At 42.3% G+C, this 21,957-nt stretch overlaps 1 protein-coding gene across 2 annotated transcripts in view; it reads right to left on the reverse strand.

Annotated features, from left to right (window-relative positions):
* The window catches only part of LOC143765395 (uncharacterized), a 75,672-nt gene extending 54,319 nt beyond the window's left edge, over positions 1 to 21,353 (reverse strand). Inside the window, exon 1 of one of the 2 annotated variants that reach the window (XM_077252008.1) lies at positions 21,268 to 21,353. The gene's annotated coding sequence lies outside the window, so the exon portion shown is untranslated. Of the gene's footprint in view, positions 1 to 6,089; positions 6,175 to 21,267 lie in introns of those variants that run through there. The other variant, XM_077252007.1, reaches the window with a different exon arrangement.
* Positions 21,354 to 21,957: the final 604 nt, after the last annotated feature.

The following is a 21,957-nucleotide window of genomic DNA, read 5'->3' on the forward strand; positions in this document are numbered from 1 at the left end:
CTCCACAAAGAAATGTATATGCAACTATCAGCACCATATCAACATGTTCGTCAGGCCAGGGGCACATATCTAGTGACTGCATGGCTATAGAATATGTATATATCACAAAGCATATTTACATAGAAATCTAATACATTGTGTTCAACAGTCAGACAGATTGAAGTATTATAGCCCCACGCTGCATTGGTAATGAACCATGATGCGGATGAATAGAAATTAAAGGGTTTTTACGGTTTTGGAAATTCCTTTGTCATGACTCTGTTGTCGGGTGTTCCAGGACCAGAGGCTCCTTCCCTGTCCCTACCACTAGGGGCGCCCTAGCTCGCCCTGTTCCATGGATTACTTGTGAAAGTGAAGACACCTGGGCCACTTACCTTGCCTTAGCTCTTGAATCTGCCCTCAGTCTGTACCATTCCCCCACCTTTGGAAGAGGGGAGTAGTGTACTATATTACATTAACCAGACTAACAAGGTAATACGAACAGGGATAACTGAAAACACCAAACATACAAATATACTCACACTTACAACAGAGGAATGCATCAGGGAGTGGAGGATGGAGTTAAGTCAAAGTAGGAGAAGAAAGGAAATGATCACACACTCAAAACCTAGCAACAGTCACTGATAAATCCACCAAACGCCTTCTCCAATAATAACCAACAACTTCCAGCCATGCAGCTAAAGCTATCTGACAATGAGTGATAGCAGGGCCCAGATTATATTGGAGATAAGAGAAGCAAACAGTGCACAGCTGAGACTTAGGCCATGTGCAAACGTTCAGTATTTTTCGCGTTTTTTCGCTATAAAAATGTGATAAAAACGCGAAAAAAACGCTAACATATGCCTCCTATTATTTACAGTGTATTCCGCATTTTTTGTGCAAATGTTGCACTTTTTTCCATGAAAAAATCGCATCGCAGAAAAAAAAGCAACAAGTTCATTAAAAATGCGGAATTGCGGGGATTCCTCACACCTAGGAGTGCATTGATCTGCTTACTTCCCGCACGGGGCTGTGCACACCATGCGGGAAGTAAGCAGATTATATGCGGTTGGTACCCAGGGTGGAGGAGAGGAGACTCTCCTCCACGGACTGGGCACCATATAATTGGTAAAAAAAAAAATTAAAATAAAAAAATAGTCATATACTCACCTTCGATGGCCCCGGAGTCTTCCTGCCTCTCACCGCTGCATGCTGCCGCTTCGGTTCCTAAAGATGGTGTGGTTCAGGACCTGCGATGACGTCGCTGTCTTGTGATTGGTCGCGAGACCGGTAATGTGACCGCTCACGTGACCGCGACGTCATCGAAGGTCCTGAACCACACCATCTATAGGAACGGACGTCGCTGAGGATATCGGCTGTCTGCAGAGGGTGAGTATAACCATTTTTTTTATTATTTTTAAACATTCTATCTTTTACTATAGATGCTGCATAAGCATAAGCAGCATCTATAGTAAAAAGTTGGTCACACTTGTCAAACACTATGTTTGACAAGTGTGACCAACCTGTCAGTCAGTTTTCCAAGCGATGCTACAGATCGCTTGGAAAACTTTAGCATTCTGCAAGCTAATTACGCTTGCAAAATGCTAAAAAACCGCGAAAAAAACGCAAAAAAAAAAAAATGCGGATTTCTTGCAGAAAACTTCCGGTTTTCTTCAGGAAATTTCTGCAAGAAATCCTGACGTGTGCACATACCCTTAATGCAGGGAATCTTCCAGGAGCTCTTAACTGAGCAGATTAACCCTTGCACTGCTAAAAGAAATTTACACAGATTAATATGAAGGTGAAGTACTTCTTGTCAGTGCAGGAATAGGAGAAAATAGGATGCTGCGGTCTTCTGGCTCCTCCCTGTCATGATAAACCAGTGACAGCCCTCTACACATGCTTCAGTTTGATTTAAAAAAAGAAAAACAAACATATTGTGCTTTACTCAGTCTCCCGACTCCAGAGCTGAATCTTTGCCACTGTCCCTGGTGTCAGTTATTGGCTGTAGACATCTGCACTGTAGAAAATAAGAGCTCAGCAGCTCTGCACAAGTTGACACGTAAGGAAATGTATATACTGCCCCCATTTCCCTCTTGCAGAAACAAGTTTAATGCTATGTAGTGAAATGTGAGGTATAGTGTAAATTGTGATGTGCATTAAAAATGTTAGTAATATTGATGATGCGTGTAATTTGACAATATAGTGAGAGTTAATGTTTGGGACTAGCCCAGAGTGGGAAGGGCTGGGCAGAAGGGAAAGTGACGATTTCCTGTTAGGAAGTCAGATAGGGCATGTAGTCCAAAGAAAGAGGACTGTTATGGTTTCCAATGGCAAGGAAACATCAGAAGCATAGAATAAACGGACAAGCTCTCGGGTGATGGAAACTAGAGCTGACCGCGATGCTAAACCTACACACCACACTAGAAGTAGCCAGGGGGTATTCCTGCGTTGTCTCTAGATGCCGCGCGCCAGCCGGACAACTAACTACCCCTGGTAGAAGAAAACACAGTCCTGGCTTGCCTCCAGTGAATGTCCCCACAGGAGATAGCAGCCCCCCACATATAATAACGGTGAGAGCAGATGAAAAGACACACGTAGTATGAAAGCAGATTTAGCACAGAGAGGCCCGCTAACTAAATAGCAGAAAGATACAACAGAGGACTTCGCGGTCAGCTGCAAAACCCTTCAAAACACCATCCTGAAATTACCTTAACTCATGTGACAACTCATGACACCGGAGTGGTAATTTCAGCCCAACAAGAGCTTCCAGCTGCAGAGATTCACATAAGTGCAAACTGGACAAAACATACAAAAATAGACTTAAGGACTAAAGTGTCCAACTTAGCTGAGCAGAAAACTGGGAGCAGGAACATGCAACAGAATCACTCTGGATACATTGATGGCCAGCATTAGAATTACTGAGGAGCAAGGTTAAATAGGATACTCCCACATCCTGATAGGAACAGGTGAACTGAGAAGGCAAAGCTTGCAGGACACCAGTACCACAAGAGACCACCGGGGGAGCCCACGAACCGAATCACAACAGAGGACCTAACGTCCATTGTGAGCAGTGCCATATTCTGGGGTGTCCCTAAAGTGAGTGGAGACCGAAGGAAAAAGAAGTGACTAGGATACAGTGATCTACTGAAGATGGGTCCTGATAGAGGATGCCTAGCAGAAAGGCCCTGTGTAGCTTACAGTTCTTAAAGATAAAGGACCAAGAAAGGACTGAGTATGCGAGATGAATAGATTGACTCGGGCTGGTGTTACAGAGCATCAACAATAGAGAAGATAAGTCCCTGCTATAATGGCACACTGAGCGGAGAAAAGATTCGGAACGGTGGGTTGAGTAATGGACTTTTGCTAAACAGGACTGTAGTACTGAGTTTGGCTGTGGTGAAGTAGTGAGAAACAATGGAGACAGAGGACAAGTAGAGAGAATGAAGAGGAAAGGTGAACAATAGATAAACAAAAGAAGGAAACTGTGTGGAAAAAGTTTATTTTCAAAAAGTGGTCTCCCTCATTGAACTGCGAAACATCTGGTCTTGGCAAACCCGCAAATCGGTTTTATGTGCCTGCCTTGATGTAGCACCCTGACAGCACAAGTCCACACACCCAGCCATGATCCCACTTTCATGTAACGCGCTCGAGTGCAGGAGATGAGTACCTCACCCATGACTACAGCCCCATGCCACATTATAGACAGTTGATGACACAAGAAGCTAAGCTCAGTAATTGCCTGCAGTGCTCTCAAAGCATAACAATAACAGACACCAGGAACATCAGCAGAGTCTCAATGCTGGACCGGGGTGGGTGCGTAAAGAACAGTTTATCTTTATAAAACAAACTGCAGGCAGGGTACAAGGGTTTTCAGAAACCAGAAAACACCTTTGATGAATATCAGTAGGGTTCAAGGTACTATCTCAAGTACAGTGGGGAGAAAAAAGTATTTAGTTGGCCACTAACTGTGCAAGTTCTCCCACTTAAAAAGATGAGAGAGGATGGAATTTACATCATAGGTAAACCACAACTATGAGAGTCAAAATGAGAAAACAAATCCAGAAAGTCACCTTGTCTGATTTGGCAAGATTTATTTGGCAAATTATGGTGGAAAATAAGTATTTGGTCATTAACAAAAGTTCATCTCAATGTTTTGTTATATATCCTTTGTTGGCAATAACAGAGGTCAAACATTTGCTGTAAGTATTCACAAGGTTGGCACACACTGTTGGTGGTATGTTGGCCCATCCCTCCATGTAGATCTCCTCTAGAGCAGTGATGCTTTGGGCCTGCCGCTAGGCAAGATGGATTTTCAACTCCCTCCAAAGGTTTTCTATGGAGTTAAGATCTGGAGACTGGCTAGCCAACTCCAAGACCTTCATATGCTTCTTACGAAGCCACTCCTTCGCTGCCCTGGTGGTGTGCTTGGGATCATTATCATGCTGAAAGACCCATCCGCATTTCATCTTCAATGCCCTTGCTGATGGAAGGAGGTTTGCAATAAAAATCTCACGATAAATGGCCCGATTCATTCTTTTATGTACACAGATCAGTTGTCCTGGTCCCTTTAGAGAGAAACAGCCCGAAACCATGATGTTGCCACCCCCCATGCTTCACACTAGGTATGGAGTTCTTTGAATGCAACTCAGCATTCTGTCTCCTCCAAACACGAGTTTTGTTTCTACCAAACAGTCCAACTTTGTTTTCATCAGACCATATGACATTCTCCCAATGCTCTTCTGGATAATCGAAAAGCTCTCTAGCAAACTTCAGACGGGCAAAGACATGTACTGGCATAAGCAAGGGGACATGTCTGGCACTGCAGGATCTGAGACCCTGGCAGCATAGTGTTACTGATGGTAGCCTTTGCTACGGTGGTCCCAGCTCTATGCAGGTCATTCACTAGGTCCCCCCGTGTGGTTCTGGGATTTTCACTCACCACTCTTGTCATCATTTTGACCCCACAGGGTGAGATCTTGCATGGCGCCCCAGATTGAGGGAGATTATCAGTGGTCTTGTATGTCTTACATTTTCTTATTATTGCTCCCACAGTTGATTTCATCACACCAAGCTGCTTGCCTATTGCAGATTCAGTCTTCCCAGCCTGGTGCAAGGCTACAATTTTGTTTCTGGTGTCCTTCGACAGCTCTTTGGTCTTCACCATAGTGGGGTTTGGAGCGTGACTGTTTGAGGTTGTGGACAGGTGTCTTTTATACTGATAAGTTCAAACAAGTGCCATTACTACAAGTACAGGAAAGAAATATATCTTGGTACCATGTTAGCCAGCAGATAGAAAAATATTTAGAATTGAGAGTCCTCAGTTGTTGATACCTTTTATTGGCTAACTGAAAAGTCTCAAAAGCTTGCAATTTGTTACCATCTTTTCAGTTAGCCATTAAAAGGTATCAACCACTGAGGACTCTCAATTCTAAATATTTTTCATTACTACAAGTAATGAGTGGAGGACAGAGGAGCCTCTTAAAGAAGAAGTTACAGGTCTGTGAGAGCCAGAAATCTTGCATGTTTTTAGGTGACTAAATACTTGTTTTCCACCATAATTTGCAAAATAAATCTTGCCAAATCAAACAACGTGATTTTCTGGATTTGTTTTCTCATTTTGACTCTCATAGTTGTGGTCTACCTATGATGTCAATTACAGGCCTCTCTCATCTTTTTAAGAGGGAGAACGTGCACAATTGGTGGCTGACTACTTTTTTCCTCACTGTAGTAAAACTACTTTGATACAACTGAATTGAGCAATACAGTGGGCAACAAGGTAGTTTAGTGGTTAGCACCGTTGCTTTGCAGCACTGAGGTCCTGGCTTCAGAACCCACCAAGGACAACATCTGCAAGTAGTTTGTTTGTTCTCCCCATGTTTATGTAGGTTTCCTCTGGGTCTCCAGTTTCCTACCTCACTCCGAAGACATAATGATAGGGAATTCAGATTGTGAGCCCCAGTGGGGACAGCTATGATGAAGTCCGTAAAGCGCTTTGGAATTAATGGCACTATAGAAGAATAAACTGAAATATTTCCATGTCACAATTCACTAGTATGAGCACATAGATGAGCTGAGGCATGCAGTCAATGCGTACTGGTCATACACACCTACTTTGGTGAATTTTCCAACTTGCGGAAATATCTAAGAAGAGTTGAAAGGGTCTTGGCAGCTTCGAGAGAACCAAAATCTGCTTTAGTACAAAGAACAATGACAGTAAGCTGATGTAAGCACAAGTGTTTCTGTACTTTCTGATATACTGTGTCATGAGTTTCAATATTCATTTCTGAAAGCCCAAAATGTACGATTTACCCACATGAAGTGGTTTGTCATAAAATGCTACTGCACAATCATCATGAGCTTCTTTTAATTTAACATCTGCTGAAAATAGAGCTATTCAAGAATTACGTAATATGAAACATGTAGTTATTAAACCAGCAGATAGGGGGGCAATGTTGTGATCTGGCCATGTGCTATGTATGAACAGGAGGCCTTTCGACAGCTAAACAATAGACAATGTTATAAGAAACTGGATAGTAATCCACTTAATACATTTAAAATGTCCAATTCCATTTTAAATGTATTAAGTGGATTACTATCCAGTTTCTTGTGCTAAAGTAGGATGTTGGAAGGGTTGATGACAGATACACCGTTGTTCCAGCATTCTACTTGATACCCAAAATACACAAGGATATTACAAACCCACCGGGACGCCCTATAGTCTCAGGAATTGGGGGCACGAATGAGGGTATATGTCGGTTCATTGATTTTTTTCTACAACGCTGTGTTGAAACCTTGCCATCTATTACAAAAGATTCCACAGATATTCTGACACGTTTAAACATTCAACTGTAACAAGATATGTTCCTAATGGTTTGTGATGTTGAATCACTGCATACGTCGATATCCCATGACCATGGGATCACGGTATCGAGGTCCTTCCTGGAGATGACAAATTTGGAAGGTGACCTTGTTAACTTTATTATAGATCTTTTAGTTTGCTCTGATCCATAAATTTTTCACATTTAAGGATAGATTCTTCCTACAGCTCCAGGGAACAGCTATGGAGGCCACTTGCGCGTCCTCGCATGCTAATTTGTTCCTGGGGCTGTGGGAGACAGAGGTGGTCTATGACATGGAGGACTTTGCCGCCGTGGTCTCATGTTCCGGGTATATCGACGATATACTTTTTATATGGCAGGGTTCTGAAACATCATTGAATTCATTTATTGATAAATTAAATGACAATCAGTATAACATCAAATTGACTTGTAAATATAGTAAAGAAAAAGTGGAATTCCTTGATGTATGGAAAGAGGTGGATGCAATTAAGTGCATCCCAACAGATGTTTTTCGTAAAGGCACAGAAACGAATACCCTCTTACATGCTAAATCGGCACATCATCCTCAGACGACTAGGGCAATACCGGTGGGACAATTTTTGCACATGAAACAGATCTGTTCTGACGATAGTAGAATTCAAAATCAAGCAAAAATTCTTACTAGGAACCTTCAACAGCGAGGGTACAATCACAAATACATACGAGCTGGCTACAGGAGAGCTGTGAACACTAATGGGGACCAACTCCTGGTACAAAAAAGGAAGTCACGACAACAGGAACAATCAGTAAGGCTCATTACCACATTCAATTCTAGATGGACAGATATAACGGATATACTGAGGAAACATTGGTCCATCTTATGGGCAGATGAATATTTATGCAGATATTTACCTGCAAATTCATCTGTTACCTGGAGACGATCAAAAAATCTCAAAGATCTACTTACACGTAGTCACTATGTGGCTCCACAGAAGTCCTTTTCAAATCAACCTGGTCCAGCATGGGGCAGTTTCCAATGTGGAGACTGTTCTGCATGCCGATACATTGAAAGAACATTTACATTTGACAAGAGATGCCACCAGGACATACAGGATTACACACCATATCTCTTGTACTACAAATATGGTTGTGTATTATGTTTTTTGTCCTTGCAAATTAATATATATATAGGGATGACAACGAGACAATTGAAGGTGAGGATTTTGGAACATGCGAGAGATATAAAAAAATGCAGCGACGGTTCAAGACCAGACAATTCTAAAAACAATACCAAGACATTTTCGAATCCACCATAATAGTAATCCAAAATGGCTCAAAGATAAAGGCATAGATAGGGTTCAATTGGGTGTTCGAGGCAGGGATTACAAAAGGGAATTGTTAAAAAGTGAAACAAAGTGGATGGTCTGCGTTTGCATTGATACTGTTGCCCCAAAAGGACTTAATAAGTCATTAAGCTTCAAGCCCTTCATTTAAGTAGTAAGCGCGAATCTTATATGTATAATTTAAAAAAAAAATGTTTTCTTTTTCTTTTTTAGTTAGTGGTTGTATGTTTTATATTATCATGAGTTTTTCATATTTTGTAGTTTAGTGCTCTTTCATCATACCTATACACTTAATAGATTGTTCAACTACACAACATTGAGAAACGGGAGAATTTATTCATCCTTTGCAGCTGTGTGGACATAGCGCTTATGGTCTGGGATGGAGCTAAATATGGTGAATTTTGCATGAGGCAGCCTGTTGGATGAACATCATTGAGACCAATTGCATCAGACGATTTTTTTCTATGATACACAATTGTACATTAAAAGGCTGAACTGTTTAGATATATGGAGATGGGTTTATTCTACATTATTTATATTGTTAGTATAGTTTTGAATTATGAGTCTGTACATGATGAGTCCGTTAAGTGCTATTCCCATAATTTCAGCATGTGTAGACACTGGGGGGGCTGGTGCCATGAGTGGGGTGTTATGAAAGGGTTAAATGTTCTGATTTCCATGATGTTGTTAATGGGATGTAGAAAAAAATGTTACACTTTGTATTTAGATAAGTTATTATTGCCCCAAAACCTGTCCTTAGCCCCTAATGATTGAGTGGTCTACTTTTATACATTTCTATGTCTGATATAAGCGATGGATTGAAGGTAAATTCTAAAGTAGATATATCTATCTCCTCCATTAAGAGGTATTTGTACTAGTCTTTAGCCCCTGCTTGCCCAGGTCGGACGGCCAGAGCGGGAACCGAGCATACGCTGCCTCTCGTTGCGGGGATTGGCGTTCAGCACGGGAGTTGCATCGGCATGGTTATGTGACCGGACCATGTGACCCGGTGACGCGCGCCTTGAGCGCTGCTCTCCTTCACGCGACGCAACATAGCGGAGACGTACGACACACAGCTGTTTATGATTCGGCAATATACTCCCACTATATAAGGTTAGTTATACTGCTTACTTACCTCCTGAAGAAACTGCAGAGGCGGTGAAACACACGTCGCGATGCGGCATAGATTCACATATCTCAAAGCATCATGACCACAGGTAAATCAAGATGATCTATTGATGTTTCTCTGCTATTGGGATATATAACGGGATAGGTGCAATAGTGATTTATATAGGGATTGCTATATTTGATATGCAGTTCTGCTATGGAGCACATGCACTTTTAGCTCAGTATGATGAATACAGCTGTAGCTGGGAATAATATTTAAACCGTGATATTATATGAAGCTGTTAATCATCACTGATGTTAGTAACTAATAATCCCAGGCCATTTATGGAATACGAGTGGAGTGGCCATGATGCATATTGATGTGTGATTTTCTATCTCTTCTTTTGTGCAAATAACCTGGATTTTCTATGGGTGGATAACACCATCCAATGTGTACTCATGTTTTCACTATGTGGTGATAGTGTTATTGTAATACGTTATTCTAATTTTTTGATAATATAAAAAAAAATTGTTTTATTGGTAAAAAATTTCCTTCATTGCCTCTATCAGTACATGATCTTTAGTGAAGCGTTTCCTATCTGAATAGTATATGAGGTGTTCTCTTTAAGCGTATGCACAATCATCATAGTTTACTTTAATTGCATTTCACTAACTTACTAGACTTGACTCTACATTTACAAACTACTGCCCCCTGGTGATAGCTAGACTAAATGGATCACAACATTATTTTATCCAAAGCTCATTGTTCAGCTTCTCGTTTCATCTGTTCTCAACAGAAAATCCTACTCAATAAATCACAGGAAACTGGTGAAACGGTTTCAAGAAATAACAGTAGAAATATCCAAGTCCATTCAGGGTTCACTCAATATTTCAATAACATGTTCCAAATGGCGACATGAAGGTTATATTAATGTTATATATACTCTTGCATTAAATTACTATGGGTACAGTCAATTATATCACCATAATCAATGTAAAAATCACTGGATAACAAATAAAAAATAATATAAGACTCAGCTAAGAGACAGCAGAATAGGGACTGTACAATGCTAGCTGTAGATAGGAATTTATGTGATTATACAATATGGTCTTACTTAAAGGGAAGGTGCCACCAGTTTTCTTGTATTTTTTTTTTTGTGAAATTAAGCTTATAATAGTAATTAAAATGTATTAATGCAATGTTTGCACTGTTTGCAAACATTTCTATATGAAAAATATTATATTTTTTTTAGAAATATACATATTTACCACTAGGGGGAGCATTTTCCGTTTTAGACCTCAAGCAGCTATAGTAAGACTTACCAGCTTTACTGTTAGCTGGAAAATCTGGGCAGTAACTGCTGACATCAGCATTTCCCTCCCCTTTTGGGTGGTCTAATATCCCTGGGGCAGAATGAAGAGCAGCATCACAGGGCAGAGCCATTTTGTGTGTGACTGACCTGTGATCTGCTATCACCAGCACTTACTGCATTAGAAGCAAAGCTTGCTTACAGAGGAGCAGAACACAGTGGACTCAGCAGCATCTGGACCCAAGGAAGAGTGAAGACATCTGGTGTGCATGGAGCAGCATTAGGAGCTGTCTGACTCATCCCTCAAGAAGATAAGAAGGAGCTCCAGGTCTGCAGTGAATAGCCAGGCATTATGGAGGGAGGGGAAAGATACATTGTATGGCTAAGGGTATGTGTCCACGTTCAGGATTGCTTCAGGCTGAAAAACGCACGATTTTTTTCCTGCACAGTGGAGACAGGATTTCATGAAATCCCCTCCACTATGCTGTAACATCTGGACGCTGCGTCAAAAACGCAGCGTTTCCTGAATGTGGAAACATACCCTAAGAGTGACTGATGGGAGAGAAAAAGGCATGAAGTATGATGAGTGAGACACATATGGAGTGTGATGGGGACATACACATTGAGGCTGTGTGCACACGTTCAGGATTTTACGCATTTTTTTAGCGTTTGTTCTCTATAAAAATGCGATAAAAACAATTTTAAAGTGCATACATATGCATCCCATGATTTATAATGCATTCCGCAATTTTTGTGCATATGTTGCGTTATTTCTGGGAAAAAAACGCATTGCAGTAAAAAACGAAACATGTTCTGCGCATGCCGTGTCTCCCCCTTTGATGTGGGCTCCGGCGGTGAGCCCACATCAAAGTCACAACATGTCGGCTGTTTTGAACAGCTGACATGTGCGCGCAATAGCGGCGGGTGAAATCGCAATTCACCCGCCACTATTAACCTGTTAGCATTTGACAGCGGCTATTGACATCGGCATTTAACTACCACTTCCGGCCAGAAATGAGCGCATCGTCCACCCCCGTCACATGATCGGAGGTCGGCAATGCGTCAGGACAGTAACCATAGAGGTCCTTGAGACCTCTATAGTTACTGATGCATGCCTGCTGTGAGCAACACCCTGTGGTCGGCGCTCATAGCAAGCCTGCACTTCAGCTACGTAGCAGCGATCTGATGATCGCTGCTATGTAGCAGAGCTGGTCGAGTTGTGCCAGCTTCTAGCCTCCCATGGAGGCTATTGAAGCATGGCAAATGTAAAAAAAAATATTTAAAAAAAAAAAAGTTATGGCTCTGGGAAGGAGGGGAGCGAAAAACAAAAACGAAAAAGGGCTGCAGAGTGAAGGGGTTAATTTTGCGGATTTCCAACTATATTATTGCATTGGGAACCTCAAGAAAAAAAAAGCGAAAGATCCACAAAAAAAAAAAAAGGGGAGAAAAACGCACAAAAAAGGCATGCGGATCCACTGCCGTGATATTCAATGCTTCACACGCCAATGACAATGCGAGGGATGCAGTGAATATACACACACGATCGCCTATGGCTGCCTCTAGAGAATTGCACACTGCCTTCACACCCAGAAAGCACAGCCAGGTACAGCACAACTCGAATATAAGGTGCAACCCAACTTTCAAACAAATGTTTTTTGGCAAATAAAGTGTGTTTAATACAAAAATACTGTCATTTTATTTCATCTGAAACGTTTGGATTACTATGTGGGTGTTATAGGCACATAGGCTGGGTTCACATTAGCGTTCGGGGGCTCTGTGGAGGGCTGTGTACTTCCTCCGTTAAGCCCCGCCTACTTCTACAAGCTTCCTGCGTACCTATCATTAACATTGGGCATGCAGGACATGCGGATGCGTCGTTTTGACGCTCACGCCGACAGGACGGGAATGCAACTTGTTGCGTTCCCATGCAGTTGGCGGGAGTGTCAAAACAACGCATACGCATGTCCTGCATGCCCAATTTTAAAGATGTCTAGATGTAGGTTGTTTGTTTCTTTTTAGTTCACCAGATGTGTCCATATGACCAGATGTAGATGTTATAGAAGTAGTTACCATGTTTTTTTTTTACAGAAAAGTAGTTGTGTTCTTCATACACTCTACGTACTTTACATGGCGGTTGAAGTGCGCAATTATTTTGAAAAATAGTGGTCACTGCAGAATCCATTAGGCAACTAATCTTTTTTTCCGATACAGAAATATAACAATCTTCTTCAAAGTGTTTTGAACACATTCTGAATTTGTTGTGCGTTTTCCCAATGCGGATTCTTTTGGCAACTGTGTCAATGTTAGTAAATTGTCCTGTCTGCTGCAGCCACAGTTTTATTCTTTCCATGGAGTATGGAAACCCATGCAATATTATTCCTTCAGACGAATTCTTCTTGGTATGACTACCACAATTGTTAACAATGCAGCGTGGCATATCTGTTAAATTTATAAAAAAAAAAAAAAAAAAAAAAGAAATTTCAATAATTGTCTCGCTCTCCTCATCAGACTCCACGCTCTCCGTGTGGACGGGACGGGGCTCGCTGGACTGCAGGATCGGGTCCAGGGCTGGACTGATTACATACACTTCATATATGATGTACACCGCACACATGCTGGACAACACAACCTCATTATATACACCTCAAATAGTCACACAGACACACACATACATGTACACAGCACACATGCTGGACAACACAGGCTCATCACTTCATATAGTCACACAGACACACACATCATACATGTACACAGCACACATGGTGGACAACACAGGCTCATTATGTACACATTACTCATTATTACACACACACACACGAGTATGTGGCTGTGTGCACACGTAGCAGATTTTTTGCTTTTTTTTCGCGGTTTTTCCGCTATAAAAATGCTATAAAACCGCGAAAAAAACCCTAACATTAAGCATCCTATGTAACAGAATGCAATCCGCATTTTTTGTGCACATGCTGAATTTTTTTCCTGAGCGGAATCGCAATCCAGAAAAAAACGCAGCATGTTCATTAAAATTGCGGAATCGCGGCGATTCTGCACACCTAGGAGTGCATTGATCTGCTTACTTCCCGCACGGGGCTGTGCACACCATGCGGGAAGTAATCAGATTACGGTAAAAAAAAAAGAATTAAAATAAAAAATAGCGATATACTCACCTTCTGGCGGCCCGACCTCCTAAGCGGCTTCCGTGGTGTGTGTGAAGGACCTGCGATGACGTCGCGGTCACATTACCGCGATGAAGTATACCGCACACACATTACACACACTACAGATACCGCACACACATCACACACACACACACACTAGATACCGCACACACAGTACAGATACCGCACACACATTACACACACTACAGATACCGCACACACATCACACACACTACAGATACCGCACACACACTACAGATACCGCACACACATTACACACACTACAGATACCGCACACACATCACACACACACACACACTAGATACCGCACACACAGTACAGATACCGCACACACATTACACACACTACAGATACCGCACACACATCACACACACACTAGATACCGCACACACACTACAGATACCGCACACACATTACACACACTACAGATACCGCACACACATCACACACACACTAGATACCGCACACACACTACAGATACCGCACACACATCACACACACTACAGATACCGCACACACATTACACACACTACAGATACCACACACACATCACACACACGATACCGCACACACATTACACACACTACAGATACCGCACACATTACACACACTACAGATACCGCACACACATCACACACACTAGATACCGCACACACATCACACACACACTAGATACCGCACACACACTACAGATACCGCACACACATCACACACACACATCACACACACACTAGATACCGCACACACATTACACACACACTAGATACCGCACACACATCACACACACACTAGATACCGCACACACATTACACACACTACAGATACCGCACACACATCACACACACACTAGATACCGCACACACACTACAGATACCGCACACATTACGCACACTACAGATACCGCACACACATCACACACACTACAGATACCGCACACATTACGCACACTACAGATACCGCACACACATCACACACACTACAGATACCGCACACACATCACACACACTAGATACCGCACACACATCACACACACTACAGATACCGCACACACATTACACACACTACAGATACCGCACACACATCACACACACTACAGATACCGCACACACATCACACACACACTAGACACCGCACAATTACACACACTAGATACCGCACACACATCACACACACAGTACAGATACCATACACTCATGTTTTACACACTCACAGACTACACACACACACTTCTGTCACTGTGTTGCAGAGCAGGTTGATGTCCATATGCAGCTCTTCCAGTTCTCCTGCTCACAGCAGCTCTGTTCTGGCACCTCCCCCGGTATCTCCTTCTCTGCCAAATGAAAGCAGAGAGATCAGAGCAGGAGATAATGTCACCGCACTGAGGTCTGTGCCTCCCGCATGTCGGGATCAGCAGGGTCCTCGGTGCCGGAGAGCCAGCACAGAGGGGGAGGGGGAGGGGGAGGGGGGGGGGGGAGAGAAGGACACGGGGAGAGAACGCAGGGAGGAGGCAGAGCGACACAGGGGGAGAGTGCAGCTTACCGGAGATCACTAGTCTGGGACTGTGTGCAAGTGGGGAGGTGGAGACAGAGCAGGAGGACACAGGGCAGCGTGTGAGGAGCAGAGCATGTCTGCTCAGGACGTGCGGTGCCTGGAGTAGAGGAGCTCAGCACGGAGGTAAATCACCCGATCTCTCCGGCTCCAGTCAGCGCTTCTGTCCTGCAGCGATAGAGAGTAAGTGGAGCTGGGCAGAGAGCACTGGGCTATAGTAAAATGGCTGCTAGTCACACCTACAGCAGTGAGTTGTGCAGCCCACAGAGGCGTGCCCAGCTCACTGCTAACACCCCTCCAATGTTATAGATAGGGTCAGCGCCTGTCTATTGTCTCCTATGTCCATGGGGTGCTGTAAAATGACACTGCTAGTGACGTGCTACTGCTGTGAAACCAAGATGTCAGCCCCCAGTTCCTTCTTTAAACACATATAACACACGAAATCTGTTTCACATGCATTTAAAACTTGGTTATAGCAGCATGTTATGCTACATTACAGTGATTTATTAATAATCTACAATCGCGGTACCATACCTTTAATTGCTCTTTATATGTTGTATACAACTTGTTCCTAAATGTACATTCATTTACTAATACGTGCATTGTCAACCTTCATTATATAGCCAATTTTTGTTCCTTTATTATGAACCATACCATTCTTAATTGTTCCGCCTTTTATTCTTTTGCTTTCTTTTTGAAATCCATTCCCCAATTTGTATGTGGTTCCTCACCCCGAATTAATATGACCAAAAACCTTGATGGTCTTGATACCATTAGCAGGCACAATAGTAATGTCAATGTCAAATTAGAGAGGTTCAGCATATTTTTACTTGACTCCATATATTTGCTCTAGCTTACCTTTCCAGTGGCAAAACAAAGTATGTGAGAATTTTCGATTGATTCTTATCTGTGACTATTACTTTGCATTAGGATTGTACTTTTACCTAAAATGATTCTAACAGATTTGAATAAATTGTGAAAATGCGCACTTCATATTTCTTTGGACCAAATTCCTTTTCCTTCCTAGATAGTTCAATCAGTGAGCTTATCTCCCTAGCCACTAGCCACAATACTCTACTTAAAGAAGCACTCCCACAAAGTTTTTATCTTCTTAATATATTGCAATCATCATATTATATAGCACTGTGTACTTACAATTGCTCATTTTGCCTTTCTACAGAGCTAATTCTTTTTTCTGTGCTATGTAGATATTTTTAGTGTCTTATCCCTGAAAAAAAATCATTCCCCTCTTCAACTCCTGGCCCAACTGCTCCCTCCTCTCCCTGCCAGGGACTTTTGCAGTGACTCATGAGTCATGCAGGAAAAAAAATGTACCTCCTGTTTCTACATAGAACTTAGAAGGATTCAGCTCGTCAGTTTTTAATCAAGTAGGCAGTGATGTAATGTGATGACTACAATATATTAAAGGGACTCTGTCACCTGAATTTGGAGGGAACAATTTTCAGTCATATGGGCGGGGTTTTCGGGTGTTTGATTCACCCTTTCCTTACCCGCTGGCTGCATGCTGGCTGCAATATTGGATTGAAGTTCATTCTCTGTCCTCCATAGTACACGCCTGCATAAGGCAAGATTGCCTTGTGCAGGCATGTACTACGGAGGACAGAGAATGAACTTCAATCCAATATTGCAGCCAGTGGGTAAGGAAAGGGTGAATCAAACACCCGAAAACCCCGCCCATATGACTGAAAATTGTTCCCTCCAAATTCAGGTGACAGAGTCCCTTTAAGAGGATAAAACTTTGATGGGACGAGGAGTGCTTCTTTAAACTGGATCTTAATGCGCACCCATCCCTCAGAAAATGAATGAAGGGGCAGTCTTTGTACCACGCATTTTCTAATTCAATCTATGTAACAAGATGTGCTTTCAAAATGCAAAAAATACATCTCATTCCCTCATGCTCTTTGGATGAGCTTTGACATTCTGTAATTCTATTGATTGGTATATTACCAATCTCTTATCACTAATATTACTGTACTTAAAAAAAAATTCAATTCCCTCGATCTAAGAAAACAGGAAAACGGACACAAAAACACAGTCCTGAAAGTCAGTTATCTTCTGGTAGGAAAATGTGAGCCACCATGTGTAAAGGAATGATATGTTTGTCTTGCTGCAGCTCCAATAATAATTTTCTTCCCAATGGGGATCATCTAGATGACATCCTATCACGCTCAGTTGACAGGCTGGCAGAGTGACAGTTGCTAGCTTAGAATAATTAGTGGATTCAAGAAACAGAATCAGAACTTTAGGGAGGAATTGGAAAAAATATAATGTATAGACTTGCCATGCTATTAAACATTGTACAAGAAAAGCACAAATTTTCCCTCTTTCATTTATGCAGAATAGTTATTGGAAATTCACAAACAGTGTCACGAGAGATATGTGGAATCTCTGGGTCTGCTGGAATATAAATTTAAATATTTTTTTTTCTTTTGGTCCAGCAAGAGTTAATGTCAGTCTCTTGCTGGCAGCTTCTTTTAGGCTGCTCAGCTGATGTTGCTTGGTAACCACTCCCATCTCCCTTTAAATAGTCATATGACTCATCAGCTGATCGTTCCTTATAGAGTTAATTCTATGCAGACCAACTAGGTATGTGGAGCTCTCCTGTGACTGTTGTATTGCCGCTGTTGGGAGTCCTGTTAACCTGGTGCAGTTTAGGCTTCTTTCACACTAGCGTCGGGCTCGGCCCGTCGCTGTGCGTCGGGCCGACGTTCCCGATGCTAGCGTTGTCTCCGCCGCACAACGGGTGCAGCGGATGCATTTTTTCAGCGCATCCGCTGCCCCATTGTGAGATGCGGTTAAGCGCGGGGAGGTGGGGGCGGAGTTCCGGCCGCGCATGCGCGGTCGGAAAAAGTGGACCGTCGTGAGCAAAAAACGTTACATGTAGCGTTTTTTGCTCCCGACGGTCCGCCACTGCACGACGCATCCGTCACACGACGGGTGCGACGTGTGGCAATCCGTCACAATGCGTCGCTTAATGTTAATGGCGAAAAAACGCATCCTGCAAACACTTTTGCAGGATGCGTTTTTTCGGCAAAACGACGCATTGTGATGGAATGCAGTTAACGCTAGTGTGAAAGTAGCCTTACTCTGCTGCCGTGGAGCGTAGCAGCAGATTTTGAGCTGAGTTGTATCCTTTCTGTCAGCCCCTTGTCTCTTTCCCTGTGTTATATTACCTACAGTGGAAATGTTAGCATCCATGCCGGCCAATGCACTAGCCAAGGTTAAGAGAGGTGACAGTCAGGGACTAGGCACGTGACAGGGGAATGGACCCGCTTAGGGTCTTAGGGGTGCTTAGGGACAGGCACAGGTGGGAGCCAGGAGGTGTCCCATTCCCCTCTCCCTACCATTACGGCCTTCATTCCCCTTTATCATCCCACTGTATGTATATTTTGAGTCATCCGCCGGACATATCCTTTGTTAGTAGATTATTTTGGTGGCATCACCAAATTTATTTGTTCACATTATGGAGCTGTAATCTTTTATGTTATTTACTTATAGTCAGTTACAGTGGCATGTAAAAGTTTGGGCACCACTAGTCAAAATTACTGTTACTGTGAACAGTTAAGCAAGTTGAAGATGAAATGATCTCTAAAAGGGCTAAAGTTAAAGATGACACATTTAATTTGTATTTTAGGCCAAAAAATATATATTTTACATTTGAAAAATGACAAAAATGAAAATCGGCAGATGCAAAAGTTTAGGCACCCTTGGTCGGCGCTCATAGCAATGCAGCAATTCTACTACGAAGGAGCGATCTGAGCATCGCTCCTATGTAGAAGAGCCGATCAAGCTATGCCAGCTTTTAGCCTGCCATGGAGGCTATTGAAGCATGGCAAAAGTAAAAATAAAATATTTTTAAAAATACGAAAAAAAAAAGTTTAAATCACCCCCCTTTCGCCTTATTCAAAATAAAACAATAAAAAAACAAAATCAAACTTACACATATCTGTTATCGCCGTGTTCAGAATCACCCGATCAATAAAAAAAAAGAGTTAACCTGATCGCTGAATGGCGTAGCGAGAAAATGCAATTAAAATGCAATAACAGGCGATCTAAAGAATGTATCTGCACCAAAATGGTGTTGTTAACCCCTTCACCCCGGAGCTTTTTCCGTTTTTTCGTTTTTCGCTCCCCTCCTTCCCAGAGCCATAACTTTTTTATTTTTCTATCAATATGGCCATGAGAGGGCTTATTTTTTGTGGGACGAGATGTACTTTTGAACGATACCATTGGTTTTACCATGCCATGTAACAGAAAACGGGAAAAAATTCCAAGTGCGATGAAATTGCAAAAAAAGTGCAATATCACACTTGTTTTTTGTTTGGCTTTTTTGCTAGGTTCACCAAATGCTAAAAACTAACCTGCCATTATGATTCTCCAGACACCAAACATGTCTAGGTTCTCTTTTATCTAAGTGGTAAAAAAAAAATTCCAAAGTTTGCTAAAAAAAAAAAATGCACCATTTTCCGATACCCGTAGCGTCTCTAATTTTCGTGATCTGGGGTTGGGTGAGGGCTTATTTTTTCCATCCCGAGCTGGCGTTTTTAATGATACCATTTTGGTGCAGATACGTTCTTTTGATCGCCCGTTATTGCATTTTAATGCAATGTTGCGGCGACCAAAAAACTGTAATTTTGGCGTTTTGATTTATTTTCAGGTTAATCCTTTGTTTTTATTGATAGATCGGGCGATTCTGAACGCGGCGATACCAAATATGTGTATGTTTAATTTTTTTTTATTGTTCTACTTTGATTGGGGCGAAAGGGAGGTGATTTGAAATTTTATATATTTTTTTTAGATTTTAAACACTTTTTTTTTTTTAATTTTGCCATGCTTCAATAGCCTCCATAGGAGGCTAGAAGCATGCACAACTCGATCCCCTCTGCTACATAGAGGTGAAGCACAGATCACCTCTATGTAGCAGAAATCCAGGGTTGCTTTGAACACCGACCACAGGGTGGCGCTCAAAGCAATCGGCCATCAACAACCATAGAGGTCTCAAGGAGACCTCTGGTTGTTATGGCAATGCACCGATGACCCCCGATCATGTGACGGGGGTCAGCGGTGTGAGTACTTCCGGCCGCGCGTCCGGGAGCGCTAGTTAAATGCCGCTGTCAGCGCTTGACAGCGGCATTTAACTAGTTAATGAGCGAGGGCGGATCGTGATTCTGCTCGCGCTCATGTCAGCTGTACAAAACAGCTGACACGTCGTGGCTTTGAGGTGGGCTTACCGCCGGAGCCCACCTCAAAGCGGGGGTTCTGCCAGCTGATGTACTATTCCGTCAGCTGGCAGAAAGGGGTTAAAAAAATCAGCTCAGCACGCAAAAAATAAGCCCTCACCCACCAACCTCAGATCACGAAAAATGGAGACGCTACAGGAAACGGAAAATTGCGCAATTGTTTTTTTTTTTTTAAGCGAAGTTTGGAATATTTTTTTGTACCACTTAGAAAAAATAACCGAGACATGTTTGGTGTCTATGAACTCCTAATGACCTGAAGAATCATAATAGCAGGTCAGTTTTAGCATTTAGTGAACCTAGCAAAAAAGCCAAACAAAAAACACGCATGGGATGTCACTTTTTTGCAATTTCACCGAACTTAGATTTTTTTTTTCCGTTTTCTAGTACACGACATGCTAAAACCAATGATGTTGTTCAAAAGTACAACTCGTCCCGTAAAAAATAAGCCCTCATGTGGCCATGGGAAGGAGGGGAGCGAAAAATGAAAAAAGCGGAGGTCATTAAGGGGTTAAAGCCATGGGGGGGTCAATGACAAGTAGTAGAGTTGAACAAAGAGTTTCAAAGGAGCTGGACATGTTGGTAGCCCGCGACCACTGGTCCAGCACTGCCAACCTGCTGACAGGGCCGGTTTTAGGCAAAGTGGGGCCCTAGGCAAAGTTTAAAATGGAGCCCCAAATGCTAGCATATTGCACATCATACAGAAGCATTTCGGTTGTATTTACATGCGCTGATCTCAGGCCGCTAAACGAGTGTGATCGACAATACTGAAGTTGTTGGACGCTTGTTTCCCGGCCTCTTTCCACCATCTGAGAAAGAATGAAGAGGACAGAACGATCACTAATAGATCACTAACAGATCACTATACAGTATCATGTTATCAGCAGCACATCTACAGTTTACACCGGCAATGTGCTGCTGAGAACAAGGATTTTTAATCCAGCATAAACAATCCAATCACCCAATGAATATGCAGCATTTTGCTTGTTTAGTATAATACACCCCACAGTCCTCCATATATTATAATGTGCACCACAGTCCTCCATATTGTAAAATGCACACCCCATAGTCCTCCATATAATATAATGTGCCCCATAGTCCTCCATATAGTATAATACACTTCTCATAGTCCTCCATATAGTATTATACACTTCCCATAGTCCTCCATATAGTATAATACACTCCTCATAGTCCTCCATATATTAAAATATACTCCTCAGTCCTTCATATAGCATAATACACTCCTCACAGTGCTCCATATAGTATAATGCACCGCCATAGTCATCCATGTAGTACAATTCACTTCCCATAGTATAATGCACCCCATAGTTCTTCATATAGTATAATGTATTCCCCATAGTCCTCGATACATTAATTCAGCCCACATAGTATAATGCAGCCACCACCCCAGAGTA

The sequence above is a fragment of the Ranitomeya variabilis genome, chromosome 4 (genome assembly GCF_051348905.1).
Source record: "Ranitomeya variabilis isolate aRanVar5 chromosome 4, aRanVar5.hap1, whole genome shotgun sequence".
NCBI lineage: Eukaryota > Metazoa > Chordata > Amphibia > Anura > Dendrobatidae > Ranitomeya > Ranitomeya variabilis.